The following is a 19,529-nucleotide window of genomic DNA, read 5'->3' as shown; positions in this document are numbered from 1 at the left end:
TTTAGGAACTCTTATGTTCATGTTTTCATCATAAATATGTAACCTCTCAATAACATCTTATCGTACAGATTACATGGTTCTATGCCAACGATCAGTGCAAATTGCTCTACATGTTGAAGCCCTTTTCCAAACTCCGTCTAACTGGCAAGTAGGCGCAGGGGCCGTGGACAAACATTAATAAGGCCAGGCACGCATAAATGATGGCATTCCGCGCGGGAGACTGTTCCCTATCCTCTGCATCCATTTTCGAACAAACAGACGACGCAAGCGCTCACCGCTGCATTGGAAGAAAACGACTTGAGGGCCCTCCCCTGCATCTATTGTTTTAGCAATTTCAGCTCATTCTCTTGTAAGTGCTCTTCCAACTCTCCAGTTGAGTTATCTACTCAGATCAGAGGGAATCTCAGCACCAGTGCTATAAAATAGGCTACAAATTACATGTTATATTAACAAGCTAATGTTATTTTGTAAATTAGTTTATTTCCACATCCCTTCCATTACATGCATCCTAGTCTTGGTTGTTGTCCCTCATGGATCTGACTAGTACACAACCAAATATAACAAACTATACGTGGCTTACCATTAATTCTTCCCGCTTTCATTTATCTTGGATTTTTGTTTGATTTGGACAACAGAACAATGGTTACAGGATATATGTAAACAACTAATCAGGATTCCAATCATAATACAAGAAGTTTTTCCCAACAAGTTGTGTTGCACTTGAATTGTTTCCCGAGCAAAGAATGGCGGTATTTTTTTTAGAGTTTTGAGAAACCTCACATTCCCGCAGCGTTTAGCGATGTTGTGTTTTGTTGTTCCAAAAAGCTCACTTTCCTTCAACGATCTTTTGAGTCCAATATTTCAATGTGATGATCCATTTGGACTTCAGCTTACGCCAGCGAAAAATGGCCCGTCTTTTGAAAACTTAACAGAAACAATGAAATATTACTAGATTAAGCAGAACATTTTACCCCTTCTAATCTGACAATGAATTATTTCACAAATTCGTCGGAAGTAATATTTCCATATGTTTTTGTGAGTTCCCAGAGTTAATTTAGAAGTTGCTGTTTACTATATAGATATGAGTTGTAGTCATGATATAGAAGTGTGATATAAGTTGTAGTCATGATAATATAGAAGTGTGATATAAGTTGTAGTCATGATATAGAAGTGTCGAAGTAAGTGATTTATGTCCCATATATATGTAACTTAGTAAAAAATTAGTAAAAAAACAATGCAGTGTTGCAGAATTACCTTTGAAAATCCAGGGTTTACAGTTACATATAAGGAACTTCCACCCTCAGGTGAGGGGAGAGCTAATGAAAAATGTAGAGAAATCCAGGAACTGAGAGGAACAACACCCTTTGTATGGTAACCCGCTTTTGATAATATCAAGATTTCCTTCCCTGATCTCTCTTCTGGTTTTTGTTTGTGCTTTCTTATAATCTAAGTTAATTTACCTACAGGCTACAATGTATGGGTCATCTACTCGGTCGGTATAAATGCCCCTGCCCGTATCCTGTTCTTCCACGCTTCTTCCTTGACCTGTTTTCGTTACCTGCAATGCGGGGCTTTTGTTTCCATAGAAGGATTCTATGTCACTGTTAATTTTTCAAATTCTCTGGAAGTTCTTGGCTTCTAAATATCTATGTTATACTAGTGTGCATAGACTTGAATTCTGTTATCATTTGTCAAACTCTCAAACTCTCTAGAAGCTCTCTGCTTTACATCTATATTATTATTCCGATGTGCCTAGAATTGAATTCTGTTATCAGAGGATTTGTCGAAAGTCTGATAAGGCTAGTAACTAAGAGCAAATAACACTTTTGTGGTATTGAATGGTGGCTAAAACGCTGACCCGTGCTCTGGGCTCTCCAGAGAGTGTTTAAGACATGCTCTCTGAGCACCAGAATGAAATACTTTCTCTGCTTTCCGGGTAATTGCCCTTTTATTTCCCTGGTGGATTATGTTATCAAAATGTATATTTACAAGTGTCTGCATTAATTTAACTTTGTACACTGTAGCTCGTGTATTAAGAGTTGGAGCCCCAAAAAGGTTGCTAAGGGGTGCTAAGGGGCGTAAGGTGTATGGGTATTCCTCATGTTGCACAAGTTTCTGGTACGCGGGTATTTTCGATGGGCGGGAATGAGTATCTGGTATGGTTAGAAGTATTGTTCAAATTTATAGGAAAAGTCAAATTGGGAACGGCATTAATATAATATATTAAAAATAAAAATATAATAATTAATTTATTTTTATCTAAAATTGCCAATCAAATTCCATTTGCTAAAAAATATGTAAAACAAAAAAAATTAAAATATTAATTTATTAACGATTTCTCAATCAAATTCTTTCCTAGCAAAAAAACATGCAGAATTTTCAAACCAGAAAAAAAGTTGTTATGACTCAAGTGATTTCATGCAGCACTATATGTTAAGTTACTGGTTCAATTCTTCACGGTTGATGTAACCTCACCAATATTATATATATTACATCTATTTATAATAGAGATAAGAAAACATAAAATATATATTAATAGTAATTAAAAAATTAAAACAATAGAGTTTAAATTCAACATTATTTTAAAAAGGGTTTGTATAGTAAAATTATAAATTTCCAAGTTAATATATATTTTATATTTAAATAAATATGATTTTTTTTTTAATAATATTTATGTTTCATAATTTCAACTTTTTTTTTTTCTTTAGTATTCCATCTTTTGTCCATTTAGTGCCGATAATGATGGTTTTGCCCGTGGCCAACAATCTTCCCAAAATTTTTTATATCCATCCGCCATCCACATATATGAGGAGAATGAATAGCTTTCCAATGACAAAGATCATGATTGGCCAAGCACCTCATCTTCATTTGGATAGAGGGGCTTTCCATAAACTGGTTGTTTCTCTTAGTTCCACACCCATATCCAAATCTAAACCCAATGGCATACCCTTCCCTTCGCACAGTGCCATCAGTTTAAGCAGCACCCAAGCTTGAATCATCAAATACACCTAAATTTTCACTTATTCATTGCAGTGAAGCTCCCAAAACGTGTTGTAGTGAAGCTCCCAAAAAGCTTCAAAGTACCGGTTAAAGCTCCCTGCGATTTTGGAGCATTTCCGATCAACTCCCAAGCTCCCAGGAGCGGGGGAGCTTAAGGTACGTGCCTTGCAATTCCTAGGAGTGGTACCCATGTAACTATGGGCATTTCTGTACTTAGTGGGTTTGCAAGTTCTTTATTTTGTCCAGATTGATGGGATGGACAACTCTGTAAGTGATTTTCCAAGGGAGAAGCATGATATTGGGTCAGAAAATTGCATTTTTCATATTGTCCTCGTAGGAGATGGATTAATGATTCCAAAGTTTCTATTTAGATGAGTTTTGTGGATTAATCTGAACTTCATCCAACCTTATCCAAATATTCCTTTTAACAGTTTATCGTTAAATTAAGTGTCAGATTTTTCTTCCCTGGATGGCCATAAGTTCTTGATCTCCCGTTATAACTCAGAGAGTTCACGTCTGAATTGGCAATATTTGCAAGATGAGGGTGGTAACATGGTTATCTACGACAATATATGTGGAGTAGAAACATCTTCATCTAACACCCATTTAAAGGGCTTTAACGCAGCAGTATTCGAGAAGTAATTAGGTCAACTTGTTTATATGTAGTTACTTTTCTTTTTACCATTTAATTTAATAATTATCATGTCAATGCTAGGGATATCACTTGGAAGTTGGAACGAGAGTGATATCTATGTTACACAGAAATAAGAATCAGATCTGTGAGACAAGTTACTTTTATTTTTACCATTTAATTTAATAATTACCATGGTCAATGCTAGGGATATCACTTGGAACGAGATTGGTATCTATGTTACACAGAAATAAGAATGAGATGTAGTCTTTAGGTCCATAAGGCAAATGATTTTTAAGATAAAATCAAGACAAAAAAATATGACTCTTTAGGCTAATAGCATTATGTAGACATTTTGGGCAATATTTGGTCTGTTTTTATTCTGACACTCGACACAACACTATGTAGACATATTTTGGGAAATAGATGCTCTGGTTTTGCCTCAAACCACATGATTTTTTTAGCACTCAAAGACACACACATGATTTTTTTAGCACTCAAAGACACACTATGTAGACATATTTTGAGAATTTCAGATAAGAATGTATCTCTCCGCTTTTGGTGGTAAATTTGGAATTTAGCTGGAAAATAATGAATTGCAACCATCAGTTAAATATTCATTTTAGTTTCATATTAGATAATTATGGATATATGGATTTGTAGCAGGAACTTAATGAATTGCAGCCATTAGTTAAATATGCATTTTACTTTCATATTAGATAATTATGGATATATGGATTTGTAGCAGGAACTTACGTAGACTTTGAGTAACGTCATAATGGAGGCTATGTAGACATTTAAATGTGCATTTTGAAAACCTATTAGGAGCGATTGTTTTAAGGGCTGTTGCAAAATTAAAAGAATAACATCTTTTTTATATTGGTTATTTACAATAGGCTTACCAGGACTATCTTTCAGTTTTTTCCTCCTTAATTTCAAATTGTGGACAAACATTTCCATACACGTAACATCTACTGTCTACCCAAGATAATAGAAAAACTGAAAAGAACACTGTTTACTTATCACGTCGTTCATTTAGTGTTGTAAATTTCAAAATGGTGAAAATGTATTGGAAAACTAAATTTCTTTGCTATGTTTCTTCATTTTTTAAGTTATTTGAGAAAGGACTAGTGCATATGCTGGGTGGGGCCCGGTATGTCTTGCCTTTCCTCTCCATAAGGGAACTTATGAAAGGTTAAATGGCATTTTTGTTTAGTGTCATAGATACTCAAGGCAAGGGAAGAAGATTTTCCAGCCTCTTCAAAAGTTTCAAGATGGGCTATTAGAAGATGTGTTAAGGTCCCCAGAGGTATAGTCAAACTTTTTCCAACTTTTTCTATTGTTTAACAGACATAACATTATTATATCGTTTGAACGGTAGATTTCAATATCAATATAGTTGTACTTGTCACAAAATGAATTTCCAACTTTTTCCATTCTTTAAAAGACATACAACATTATTATATTCTTTGAATAGTAGATTTTAATATCAATGTAGTTGTACTTGTCACAAAATGAATTTGTAGTTATTTGTTGCTCATGTCAATATGGCATATTTTATAGGAAGCCAGTGTTCTTCCACCATGGGTTTTAAGTATGTTATAGGAAGCCATTGTTCTTCCACCATGGGTTTTTCCATTTCTTAAAAGACATACAATATTATTACATTCCTTGAACAGTAGATTTCAATATCAATGTAGTTGTACTTGTCACAAAATGTATTTGTAATTATTTGTTGCTCATGTCAATATGACATATGCTATAGGAGGCCATTGTTCTTCCACCATGGGTTGCTTTTGCAGTAGGATTGACACCAGATGTGTGGGATTATGCCTGTGTCATTGTTGATGAACTTGCTGTTGAACAATTTTCTATACCTAAATATTTGGAATTCTAGGAACACATTGTGGATGAAGGAGTACCTTAAATGAAAATGATGTAAAGGTGGATGTTGTAAATCATATATTGCATCTCATAACTAGATTATTTCTATGAATTTCAAAATTATTTTTTGAAGATTGAAGATCCACTCTACTCTCTTTTTATGTATCTTTTTTTTCTTAATTTCCTTGATTTCTTTTCTGCACTACTAAATAAAGAAAATAATAAACCTTGTCACTAGATACTTGAAACTGCACTAATTTCCACTTTGGGTGCATGTATATAAAGGTTATAAATTACAATTCCAAATATATGTCACTATCTTATATATTTTCTACACACTGTCATAAGTGCACAAATCCAGACTCCCTCCTCTTTTTGCTTGGATAATAAAATCACATGGTTTTGTATTTTGTAGTGTGAAAGATAACTACATATTGGAGCTGGAACTTGAGCACTTCAATGCATCCTTTCCTAACCCAACACGACCATCTTCCATTGGTAGTGGAGTTCAATTTCTCAATTGGCATTTTTCCTCAAGATTATTCCATGATAGAGAATGCATACATCTTTGCTGGATTTCCTTTGAGCACACAACTATAGAGGCCATGTCATTTTCTTTCATTGTTTAGACATTGTATCATTGTGGTTGATATTTTAATACCAATGTATTCTATACAAAACGCATCCAAAGCAAAGAGCCAAGAAGGTTGGTCTAACTATTCTAGAGATATAGAATAAGAATTGATTAAAAATTAACAAGGTTGCCTCATCTTTTGTTTAGAATTTTATTTGTTATTTATAAAAAAACAATATATTTAATTTCTCCAAACTCAGGCTAAATCAAATTAAACAGAAGAAAGGTAATTGCTAAGATGGTTCCCCTCCTACGTTACATTGCTGATTTTTTTTTTTAATTTTAATGTGTGTTTATACTTGAATTTTTTCCGAAAATAGGCAATTTAGCATCATAGTAAATATATGAATATCTTGTTAAATGTGTGTTCTTCAAGGTGGGATAAAATTCAAAGAATCATCCTTGCAACTTAAGCTCATAGCATAGTAACTTACGAGATGTGAAATTATGTTAGAATATTATTTGTTTTGATTTTGTTAGAAAATGATTTTCCCTTGGTTTTGGGCTCTTTTCAATATTTCATTTGTAGTATGTTGAGAATTGGACAAGTATAATATGTACCATTTTAACTTTCAGAAGCGGACGCTAAATGAGAAAATATAGACTTTTCCCAAGCTATGCTCAACCTGGGAAAGGTAAAGGAACATCTTAAAAAGTTTCCCAATAATACACCATATACAAAGTTTTAATACAAGAAATTTTCATGACTTGTTCCATGACAAATATGTTCTTTTTCTATTCATGATATTATAGAAAGAAAACCAGTGATATTTTAAGGATTTTGGATTACTTACATGCACTTCCTTATATAAGTGTGAATACATCTTTCCACATTTTTCTAGATGTCTACTTGATTGATACCTTGCTATAGCAGTGTGTACTTCAAGTTGAATGAATACATTCAAAAGAATTTTCAAATATTATAGGGGAGAAATACAAATGCCAATGCCTTTGTTTGGTCTTGCTCGACACTAATGTGTTTGGTATTTACTTGACTAATATTTACTTAACTATGGTGTGGACAAATTACAAGAAATGGGATTGGAAAAAGGATGGGGAGACAATGTGGAACGTTTTGCATGCGACTCATTTGCTCTTGGAGACTCTCCAAGCCCCTAATCTATTGAATTTAGGAATATTTGCCTATTGTATTTAATGCAATGATTCTTTCACATAATGCTACATAAATTTTTTGTAATTGAAATATACATTCCATGGGATCATTTCTCCATTATTTTGATAATAATTTGAAAGTGTCCTTCGATTTTTATTTTTATCTTAACAATAAAAATGAAATTGAATATAATTAGCATTATATCCATTTAAAAAGAAGTTGAAGCTTTGAGATAAAAATAATATGAAACAATATTAATTGAAATCTTGTTTTGTGGTTTTATGCTAAAGACTATCATGATTATAAAAGAAAAGTTTACTTTCATGCTCTTATTTGAGCACAAGTTGTGTATATACCTGATAAAGTTCGTGCATTAGAGAATCAAATGTTGTTGACAACAAAACATCAAGGATTGGACATGAGACCTGAAATTATTGTGCTTAAGTATAGATTTCCTACACCCATGATGACTAGTGTATGGTTGATCAGGTGAAATGCACTATCAATGGTTAAGGGGGTCTCCTCAGTATGAAGTCCTAATTAGTACTCACAATGTTTGGAATAGGAGTTCCACCCAGAATGTTGGCCCGATCGCCTGATCCTATTTGGTGAAAATAAGATTTTGGACGAAGTGAACAAGGGAAAGCGAAATCCATATAAGACTCCCTGCAAGATACAAGTTAGAATAACTTGTGGAAATACATTAAGTAAGAGACAAAGGATATTGCAGCGAATTGGTATATAGTCATGAATCTCAAAGGAATAATTTTATCAAACTTTAATTAAGATGAATGAATATTGAAGTGTACTAGATACCAATTGTAAAATAGTTTGAAACTAATAACCATCGTGAAAAAATGTATAAAGCAAACAATTCTAGGGAAGATATAAGTTTTTAATTAACAAAATAGTTCATTAATTTTAACCATATGAACAACAATCACATACCGTTAAAAAAAACAAATAATAGTTTTATAAGTGTTCAATAACGCGTGAAAGGAATGCTTATCTCAGCCCAAAAGAGCTTTTCAACATTGACACTGAAATATCCCATGTACAATAACACAATATATCCACGAGACACAATAGTGGGAATGCAAATCTACCACTCGATCTTCAAATAAATCTATAAGTTTTCCCCTTTCAAAGTTAAAAGTGCTACAAGGAGCCCAAAACTAAAAGTCCCTTCTAACTAGTAATGAGGGTATATTTATACAAAGTGAGATGACTCTTCATATTATGTGACTCTTCACCTTCCATGACTCCATTTATCCTCATGTTTAATTTCTATTTTACTTTATTTTCTAATTCTATTTTCTTTTACATAATTACATGAAATTCAAAATAATAAAATTAAACATCTTTTATGGCACTAATTCCAAAATAGTCAAGGAAAGGGTTTGAACTTGTAATTCCTATGTTAGGTAAGCCTGCCATGCCTTGTAGCCAATAGCTAGAGACAAGACTTTCCCTAACACCAGTCTCTCATTGGTGATTTCACATTCAAAAGTACGGGGCAATATCCTCTTTATATTTGATTGCATTAAGTGGAACAGAGTAGAGAGCATCGCATGTACTGTTGTTGGTTCTACCAAGTGTTGTTCCAGTGTCGCTTGAGTAGGCTTCATGTCCCTCTGAGTTATGGCCAATTTGTGTGCTTCTATCATTTCTTCTATTTCCTTCCGTAACTTATGTTCTAAGCTTATTTCTCCGTGTGCTCCAATGGGAATTATCTTGTAGGATTTGATCAAAATTTCTAACATGCTATGAAGCTACTAATAAATATTTAGAGTTTTGATTACACCCTTTCCAAGCTTCTCTTGGACTTAAATGTTAATCTAATTTCCATTGTATCCCTCTCTCTTCCTATCTCATCTCTCCTTGGTAATTTTTCTAGTGTAGTCAGATGTTTTGTGTTCCATCCATACATTATGTCTATAGCTATTGAGGCTTCTTTCAACAACATACCTTTTGTCTTGATTGCATTTTTAATGGCCATAACTGTAGAAGCTACCTTCTAAAGAGTGGAAAATTCCCTTCAACACTGATTCGTGATATTTTCCAATGCTTTTTTTCCTTCAACTTTGCTGCTATTAGAAAAATAGAAGAGAGAGCAAAGAGTGATTGCACACAACAAAAATCTCACTTGATACTTTTATTGATCATCACAAGTACAAATATATAAGACACAAATTAATGACTTCGACACAACCAGATCATCATTACAACTCACACATTGGAAATAAGAACTTCTTCACTGACTCCTCGTAACTCCTAATGAAAACTACACATGACATGGAAGCATTACTTCCAACAGCTGCTTGATAGTCTTTATCATGGGAGCCTGAGGCTAACAAGGCTTGGTTCTCTTTATGAAACCTTAGATTCTCCTTTTGTGCATTAATCAGGTTCCTTTCTAATCCCTTGATCTTATCTAACAACTACTCGGTGTTTCTTTCAGTGGTAGTTGAACGTTCGTTCCAGCTGGAGAAATCGCTAGTGGATTACTCATGGTATTAGACACTATATTATGTTCCGTGGATACTAAGATTAGTTTTACAAGTTATCAGGCTAAGTACCTTCGTCTCTCTTGGAACATTTTTCTAGAACCCGAGTCAAATTTGAAGATTGATGGGTCTAAGTTTTGATTCTCCTCGCCAATGGTGATACACATCTCCCTGATTAGTAAATATCCTCCTATAAGGAATACCAGGGTTGGTGTTGAAGGATTAACATCCATAGGTGGTGAGATTTCTTGAGTGCTCTTCCCCCTTTTCTCTTTTTGCCTTGCATCCTCCTATGCCTATTTATTTACTCTCTCTTTTGCATGTCTTTACTCTTCATGCTTCTTTGCATCTTCTCTTTCTTTCTCTTGTTTCTTCTTTTCCTCTTCTTGTTTCCTCTTTTCGCCTTCATATTTCTTCTTTTACTCTTCATCCATTTTGGCCTTTTGTTATGCTTTTAGTTTCTTCTGCATTTATTTCTCGGTTGCTTCTTTCTCTATTTCCCTGTTTTGGGCAACCTTCTTGTCTCTGGCATCTTTACCTTTGGATGAATCTTTGTTCTAAAGTTTGGCACCATTTGTAGGTTTAGAGCCATTATCCTTCTGTGTATCTATAGCTAGTACAACATTGTATAAGTTTTTGATATTTTTTCTTCTTCATCAATGCTTGATGTTTATGGCCATTTAAACTTTAATTTATTACAGTGAGTCATTGCAATACCCCTGGGATCATAATTGTGGAATCTAAGCTCACCAAATCTGAGGCATTCCAAATTAGTGGCTTCAACTTCTACTTCTTTATAACAATTTATATAGTATGTGCCCACATAGAATGGGAAAGTAGGCCATGGTTCTTTCTTTGATCAGACTAACATGCCTCCAAGTTTCGTTGTCACTTGATATGTCAATTCCTGTAGGATCACTTTGTGAGTGACAAATATAGGGAGTTGATGTGAAATTTTATAGGCTACGATTTTTCTAATGCATGTAGCATCCACTTTCAAATATAATGTAAAATAAGGGTGAGATAAAACCTTCAGTTATTTTGATGTAAAGTGCCTTATAACTAGTTTCCCATAAATTTTTGCAATAAATTTGTATTGATGACACTTCGAGAGAGAAGGTCCATCTCCATCCAAGTATGTCAAACTACAACCTTGAACTTCATCCAAGTTTGTTTCCTCTTCCTATTATATGATCTATGGTTGAACTTAAATATATGATGAAATATTATCTTTCTCCTTTCTATAGAAAACTCCATGTAAATAATACCTATAAATGTAAAGGCACTCCTATTGATGGTTGCCTTTATTTTCTCATTTCGTAATTATCTCATAGTGATTCCAATCTTGAAATCATCCCATTAAAATTCATAATAATTATTGTCAAATTCTTCCATGAACCTATCATAATAAGCCATAGATTGATCCTTCTATTGAAGTGACTTACCATGGAATTTAAGTGTCTCATAAAAACATGAAATCCATTTAAATTGATAATGCATATTGTGTCTTATTTAATTTCTAGTGTTGAAAACATTCTTCTCAACAACATTTTAATGACCAGTGACATTGGAAACTTAAAAAACATTTAGTGTCTCCCATATCTAGGTATCTACTAGGACTTCAAAACCATTGAGAATAAAAAGTATACAAATCCAAAATTAAATGAAAATCATGATCTTTTTTTAGTTTATTTTACTCTTCATCATTTATATTGATTAATCTAGTGACCACATGAGTCCCAATTTTTTTTAGTAACCGGATCTTTCATATTTATTTTCCAAAGATTAAAAATATGACTATTAGAAATATCAATATCTATCTTTATAGATTTTTTTTTATCTTTCTTCTAAATTTCTTTTCAAAATTTGTCTAGTCAAACACCATTCTTATGAACCACCAACAAATTTAATGGGTACTATAAAACACAATTCTTAAATCTAAACTATTTTGATGACATAAAAATCTTTAACATCACTAATAACTGTAAACACAAAAATTAAAATACTAAGCTAAAAGAAAGCAAGTAATCTCAAGGACACACAAGAAAATAGGAATTCTTAAGAAAAATATTTATATATCTTATTCATTTTTAAAAGTGTATTTTCAAATTATTCCCACATTATTATTATTATTATTATTATTATATATGTGGCAAGTGATAGGCGTTTTCCTATCTCACACCCTCTATCAGCCGTGCTCCCTTGTCACAAATGACTCCTAGAATCCCCATCATGATGCGACATGAATATTCTATAGTGGATGATGGGAAATTTACCATCCAACACTCCACTAAATCAACGCCTTCATAGCCTTATGGTTCTTCCTTTAACAACTAATAATTCTCTTTTAGCCAAATAACATGCCCATTATAGCAAACCAAGATTTGAAGTCTTGGGAACTTCATAAGAGTTTCTAGCCATTCCCAGCATATCAGATGCAATATCTCGATAATATACTATAACTAGGGATGAGTCTCGATATTGCAACAAGAATGTTCCAAATCCCAAGATTACCAACTTTAATTATCAACCCAGGGTTCGTACAAAATTAAGAGGTATTGGCACTATATTTGCAGCATAAAATGTGCCCTTCCTTCACTGTCATGATGTAATGGAGTGCATGTAATGAAATCAAATCCTAAACTAATTGCAGAAAATGAAATGATCGAAATGGAAACTTTAACCTATTGCAAGAAATAAAATACAAGGAAAGAAATCTATTCTAATTGCATAAAATAAATATCATGAACTAAATGTCAACCATTACATTTCAAAGAGTTTAGATCCATTAACAAAGTTCATTGGATGTTCCAATCATCATTGTATTATCTATTTCATAAATCCGTCGATTAGCCCAAATCGCTGAAATGTTTTGCATGGGTAAAGAGACAAGTCTTAAGAAGTCTTTAGTCTTCCATAATCATTGATTTAGAGCCTAGGGGTCATGATTCAACCTTAAGGGACCAAAACCAATCTTTTTGAGCAAATATAGGCAAGTATATACACGCTAGAAGGGTACTACTGTAGGAATTTACAGGGTAAGTTCCTCAGAAAGAATACCAAGAGGACACCGCTCACAACCAGATCTCAAATCAATACACCAGTATTTTTGACGTGGTTAAAACCCTCAGAGTGCAAGGAGGGAAACAGTCCACGGCCTGTCCCAACGTGGGTACAGACAATTTATTAATCAAAGAATGAAAATTTACATAAGCTTCTCTCATGCACGGATTACCCGAACAATGACCCTCCATGCGCTTTAAATAGAACTCATGGACCAATCGGGTGTCAAGCCACGGATCAAGTGTCGGTAATACCGAGGTGAGAGTGAACCGTCGGATCACTACATATCGTGACCGTCGGATTGTAAGTTACAAAATGTACAACGGTAAAGAAACACACTTTACCTAACTCTAACCTAACTCTATACTAGACCAAGTTGAACTTAACTATATCCTATGTGTCGGAATATCCTAACATCCCCCCTTAAGAACAACTTGGGATAGGATTGAAGGATTTACAAATATGACACAATAGGAGAAGGAAGGAGGCACTAGAGCCTATCCCCCCTTAGTGACAACTTCCTGAACTCCAAGCATATATCGAAGTTTAGTGAACTTCGCCTCTGTGAGAGCCTTTGTGAAGATGTCTGCAACCTGATCATCTGTTGGACAATATTGCACTTCAAGAACATGGTCATGAATGAGCTTTCTGATGAAGTGCATGTGTAGTTCAATGTGTTTGCTGCGCTGATGCTGGACTGGATCTTTGCATAGCTGAATGGCACTTTGATTATCACACCAAAGTGTGGTTGGATGCTGCTGCTCAAAGCCAAACTCTGATAGGATCTGACGAAGCCACAAGGCTTCCTTACTAGCTTCCACGGCACCACGATACTCTGCTTCTGCTGACGAAAGAGAAATGGCAGCCTGTTTCTTACAAGCCCATGTAATAGGTCCTGAACCAAGAGTGAAGACATAACCGGCAGTAGACTTCCGATCATCAAGGTCACCAGCCCAATCAGAATCAGTGAAACCAACTAACAGAGGAGCTGCTTTGGCACTGTAATGAATCCCAAACTGTACTGTACCTCGAACATAACGAAGTATTCTTTTAGCTGCTTTCCAATGACTTTCACGGGGGTTTTGCATAAAACGAGCAACAAGGCCAACAGCAAAGGAAAGATCAGGACGAGTATGGGTTAAATACAAGAGTTTTCCGACAAGTTGACGGTATAAGGTAGCATCAACTTCAGGAGAAGTACAAGAGACTGAAAGTTTGACTCCAGACTGAAAGGGAGAAGGGGCTGGCTTACAGTCTTCCATGTGAAAATGACGAAGAATATCACAAGCATACTTGGACTGGGAAAGGAAAATACCCTCTTGGGATTGCAAGACTTGAAGACCGAGAAAATAGTGTAAGTGTCCTAAGTCTGTCATTTCAAATTTCTTTTTAAGGCTGGACTTCACATGGTTTATAAGGTTGGGATCACTACCAGTAAGAATAAGATCATCAACATAAAGAACAAGGATGATGAGAGAGTTGCCCACTTTCTTGGTGTAGACAGTATTGTCAGAATGACACCTAGAAAAGCCAGATTCTAAAAGAAAGCTATCCATTTTGGCATACCAAGCTCGAGGAGCTTGCTTGAGGCCATAAAGGGATTTCTTAAGTCGACAAACGAGGCTGGAGTCTGTTTGTATGAAGCCAATGGGTTGTTCCATATAGATTTCTTCCTGCAAGTCCCCATGCAAGAAGGCAGATTTAACATCCATTTGATGGACTTCCCATTTTAAAGAGGCAGCAAGGGAAAGAACAAGGCGGATAGAGTTCATTTTGGCAACTGGAGAGAAGGTTTCAGTGTAGTCAATGCCTTCAACCTGTGAAAAGCCCTTAGCAACTAGACGAGCTTTATGTTTATCAACTTTCCCATCTGGTCCATACTTGGTTCTGTAAACCCATTTGCATCTAACAAGTTTGCGTCCCTTTGGTAGAGGAACAAGATCCCATGTATCATTTGTCATCAATGAATGATATTCTTCATTCATAGCTGTTTCCCAATGTGGATGGCCTGAAGCTTCTGCAAAAGTGTCAGGATCATGATTTACTGGAGCTTGAGCCAGTAAAGAAGAGGCTCTTTCAAACTGAGAACGTGTACGTCGCTGATCTGTAGGATCACCGGCAAGATCACCTGCTGCATCCCGAGTAGCACGGACCCATCTTGGAAGTTGAGGATCCTGAGAAGGTGGGGAAGGATTATCATCCTCGCTTTCATCATCAGAAGAAGAAATGTTTTCAAAGATAGAAGAGATAGGAAGAGGTGGCACATCCGCCGGACTAGGCTCGCAGGCCGATTTATTTTCATCAAATTTTACATCTCTTCTAATGATAACATTTTTGGACTTAAATGGAATAAGTCTATAACCTTTTACATCTTCAGAATATCCAACAAAAGTACATTTCTCACTCTTAGGTTCTAAAGCTTTATGCTTTTCATCTGGAATATGGGCCCATGCTTCACTTCCAAACACACGAAAGTGACTTACATCTGGTTTAATGGAACTCCAAGCTTCTTCTGGAGTGATATTCTCTAGAACCTTAGTAGGAGTGCGATTGATTATATAATTTGCACAATTAATTGCTTCGGCCCAAAAACTAAGACTGAGTCCTTTAGATTGCAGCATACAATTAGCCATTTCCTTTAAGGTGCGATTTTTCCTTTCAGCTACACCATTTTGTTGTGGAGTGTATGGAACAGTATGTTGCATTTGAATTCCATTTTCGGTGCAAAAGTTGATGAATGCATTTTTAACATATTCTCCACCATTATCAGTTCTTAGCTTAAGAATTTGATGTCCAGATTGTTTTTCAACAAATGCTTTGAAGGCCAAAAAGGTGGTAAATACTTCGCTCTTGAGTTTTAAGAAGTATACCCAAGTGCGTCTGGAGAAATCATCAATGAAAGTTAAGAAGTACTTGCAGCCAGAGAATGAAGCAACAGGAAGAGGACCACATAAATCACTGTGCACAAGCTGTAAAGGGGCTGAGGCGTGCCAAGAGGCACGTTTGTCAAAACTGTCCCGATGATGTTTTCCGAGTACACATCCGGAACAAACACCATCTTTGCAAGATACCATAGGAAGACCTGTCACCATATTTTCTTTACATAGATGCTGAAGGGAGCGATAGTTTAAGTGACCAAACCGCTCATGCCAAAGTTTGCTCACTTCATCATTATGAGCAACAAATACTGAGGGAAGATGGGATGACCCAAAGTTGTGAAACTTATACAACCTTTTGGAATCATCAGCAAGACCAGTAGCTAGAATCTGTTTAGGATCTTTTAGATCCTTGATTACAACATCATGAGGTGAAAATTCAACAATTTTACCTTCACCTGAATGAGTTATCTGATAGACAGATAGAAGGTTGCAGGATAAGTTTGGAACACATAATACATCATTGAACTGACCATTGTCTAGATGAACAGTTCCAGTCCCTACAACATTAAGAGATCTATCATCACCAACATATATATTTTTGGTGTTACAATCATTTAAAGAAGAAAACATGGCTTGGTTTTTGGCCATGTGACAAGAGGCTCCAGAATCAATGAGCCACTCATGAGAATGAGAAGAAGAAGAAGATACATTTAATGCATAACCAGACTGAGATGATTGACGATGACATGCAGAAAATGCCGTTCCGGAAGTTGAAGTTGAAGTAGGCTCCAGATGGATGTTATGTTTCTTCATTGCGGCTTCCAAGGCTTCCATCTTCTTAAAGCATTTAGATTCTAAGTGGCCATCTCGATTACAAAAGTTACAATGTCTGTCAGTCTTCTTCCATTTGTTTTTATTGGTCTTGTCATATTGCTGAAATGATCTTTCATCTTGAGGCTGAGTTGGTTTAGGACCATTCCTTTGAGGATAAGACTTCTTAGGATTCTTTGAATTTGGTTGCTGCTGGGCGGCTAACGCTTTCGAGGAAGAGTTTCCAAGATTAAGAAGACCAAGGTGTAAGAGTTTTTCTTGTTCTCTTATTAAGGAATCACAAAAGGAGTCAAAGGAAGGGGGCTTGTAGTCTTTGCCTTGACAAATGAAAGCTTCCCTGTAGAATGGAAAGTGGAAACAAATACAGAGTAGGCTGGTCCCAACTTAGTAAGGATGGAATAAATAAGGTTACCATCTTCTTTCTTAACTTTAACACCTTCCAAGAGATATCTAAGGGTCTTGAATTTGGACAAGAAATCTTCAATGCAAGAAAAATTATTAGGATCCAAAGTAAGCAACTCATTCTCAAGTTGATGGGCTCTAATTTCATTTTTAATCCCAAAAACTTTAGCAAGTTTTTCTAATGCTTCATGAGGAGTTTCAATTTCTGCAATGTGGAATCTAAGATCAGGAGAAACAGACATTCCTATCAAACCACGTGCTTGATCTTGTCTATTTTCCCATTTTTCGGCCTTGTCTTCATCTTTGGGTTTCTTCTCTTGGTCTGTGGCTATTCTGAAGAGACCTTTACTTCTAAGTAAATCTCCCATGTAGGCTACCCATTGGAAGTAGTTAGTGCTGTCAAGAATGACTTGGCATGGACTTTCCATTTTTTGAAAAACAACTGAAGCTGAAGATGCTGAAAGTAAGTGGTCCAATGGATAGATCTCGAAAAAATAGGCGGTTTTAAAAAAAACGGCTCTGAAAAAGGCTTCCGGATGAAGAAGTTATGGCTTTTTGAAAAAAAAATTGTTGACGTTGCCGGCAAAGTGCGCGAATGTGCGGGAATGAAAAAATCCGCCCCCACAAAATGGAGACTTGAACCCAAGACCTCTACTCTCTTAAAAGGTCTTTGAACCAATTGATCTATACAAAATATTTGAGAGAGAGAGAGAGAGAGGGGGGGGGGGGGGGGGGCTCGATTTGCGTGCTTGCCTTGGGAAGACTCTTTTCCCCTACAAAACACAAAACACAAAACCCAACACGAATATCCAAAGAAAAACGAACCTTACGGCTCGAAGTTAGCTTTAGCCAAAAAACTAGAAATTTAAAAAAAAATCTCAAAGTTAGCTTTTAGCCGAAAAACTAAATATTTTTCTCAATGTTTCTGATTTTCCGAGATCACACTAAGGTGCAGGGAAAAGAGCATACGCATGAGAAAAATCCTTTCTTTCTGTTTCTGATTTGCCCAGATCGCACAGAGTCGCAGGGCAAAGAGCATACGCAGAAATGAAAGGTATAGATCCGGAAAAAAAAAAGGCTAAATAAACCGAAACCGAAATAAGCAGAGAGAAAATGACAGTAAACTGCAAAAAAAACACTGTATACCTCCCGATCTGAAAAATGACGCAGCTAGGGCTACCGGAAACCTTTTCGCGTGAAACGAAAGGGGTTCCTCACTGAAACAGATGCTCCGAACGCAACAGAGCAGTCCTCTCGGCCCGAAAGCAGTCAGAAACAGCAGATCTAGGAAACGACAGCCGCATGCAGTTCTACCGGCTTCAGATTTGGATCACCAACGGACGCGGCCCTCAAATAGCTCTGATACCATGTAGGAATTTACAGGGTAAGTTCCTCAGAAAGAATACCAAAAGGACACCGCTCACAACCAGATCTCAAATCAATACACCAGTATTTTTGACGTGGTTAAAACCCTCAGAGTGCAAGGAGGGAAACAGTCCACGGCCTGTCCCAACGTGGGTACAGACAATTTATTAATCAAAGAATGAAAATTTACATAAGCTTCTCTCATGCACGGATTACCCGAACAATGACCCTCCATGCGCTTTAAATAGAACTCATGGACCAATCGGGTGTCAAGCCACGGATCAAGTGTCGGTAATACCGAGGTGAGAGTGAACCGTCGGATCACTACATATCGTGACCGTCGGATTGTAAGTTACAAAATGTACAACGGTAAAGAAACACACTTTACCTAACTCTAACCTAACTCTATACTAGACCAAGTTGAACTTAACTATATCCTATGTGTCGGAATATCCTAACAACTACAAGAAACAACATATTTACTATAGGAAACTATAATTCACCGAATGACCAAGAAAATCAAATCCAAATTGGATGGGACAAATTTTGTTATTGACTAGGATGTTTTAGTCTCCATTCTAATTGGAATCACTCAAAAAGACTTCCGTTAACCCATGCAAAAAAATAACAGAAATTCGAGAACTAGTGAACTAGTAAATCTATCAAATGCCTAACCTAATCAAGTAAAAATGTGATGGGGTAATTTTTGTTATTAACTATAATGTTTTTGTGATCAAATGAAAGTGTAATAAACTTGATTGAAGCATGTTAGCATGCTCTATAAAATAACATAATTTTATTGTTATTTTCCCCAAGGGACTCCTAGAAATCTAGATTTGGAAATAAAGAAGCTAATCCAAGTAGCTCAATGATTACTATGACCTTCTGTTGACGATGTTGGACCCGCCAACATTCAGGGGATCTCCTCGATATGAAGTCCCAACTAGACTTAAAACCGCTTGGTGTAGGAGTCCCATCCGGTATGATGACCTGGTTGCCATTGTCTTAAAGATTTGCCTTAGATCTTGCTTGTCAGCACATGGGAGTGGTTTACTTTGTCTTCGAACAACAAGGTTCACGTGCCTAGTGAGTTCTTAGTTTCACTTATGTCAAGGTTATTTCACTGCAGAGGGAGAGGGTGAGAGTGAGTCTCAAGTCGAAAGGGAATAGTCCCAACTCTGTTAGAGACACACAACATAGCAGGACATGCGCAACTTCC

At 35.9% G+C, this 19,529-nt stretch overlaps 1 protein-coding gene across 4 annotated transcripts in view; it reads left to right on the top strand.

The window, feature by feature from the left end:
- Nucleotides 1-19,529, top strand: part of LOC149213278 (disease resistance protein Roq1-like) — a 206,425-nt gene that overhangs the window by 4,800 nt on the left and 182,096 nt on the right. The window contains exons 6-7 of one of the 4 annotated variants that reach the window (XM_089391974.1): nucleotides 69-349; nucleotides 4,848-5,214. The gene's annotated coding sequence lies outside the window, so the exon portion shown is untranslated. Of the gene's footprint in view, nucleotides 1-68; nucleotides 1,047-4,847; nucleotides 5,215-19,529 lie in introns of those variants that run through there. The other 3 variants (XM_089391975.1, XM_089391976.1, XM_089391973.1) reach the window with 3 other exon arrangements.

The sequence above is a fragment of the Pinus tabuliformis genome, chromosome 1_1 (assembly GCF_031772625.1).
Source record: "Pinus tabuliformis cultivar Carrire ecotype Pingquan chromosome 1_1, CPIR1, whole genome shotgun sequence".
Classification (NCBI taxonomy): Eukaryota; Viridiplantae; Streptophyta; class Pinopsida; order Pinales; family Pinaceae; genus Pinus; species Pinus tabuliformis.
This window is presented reverse-complemented; position numbering and strand designations above follow the sequence as displayed.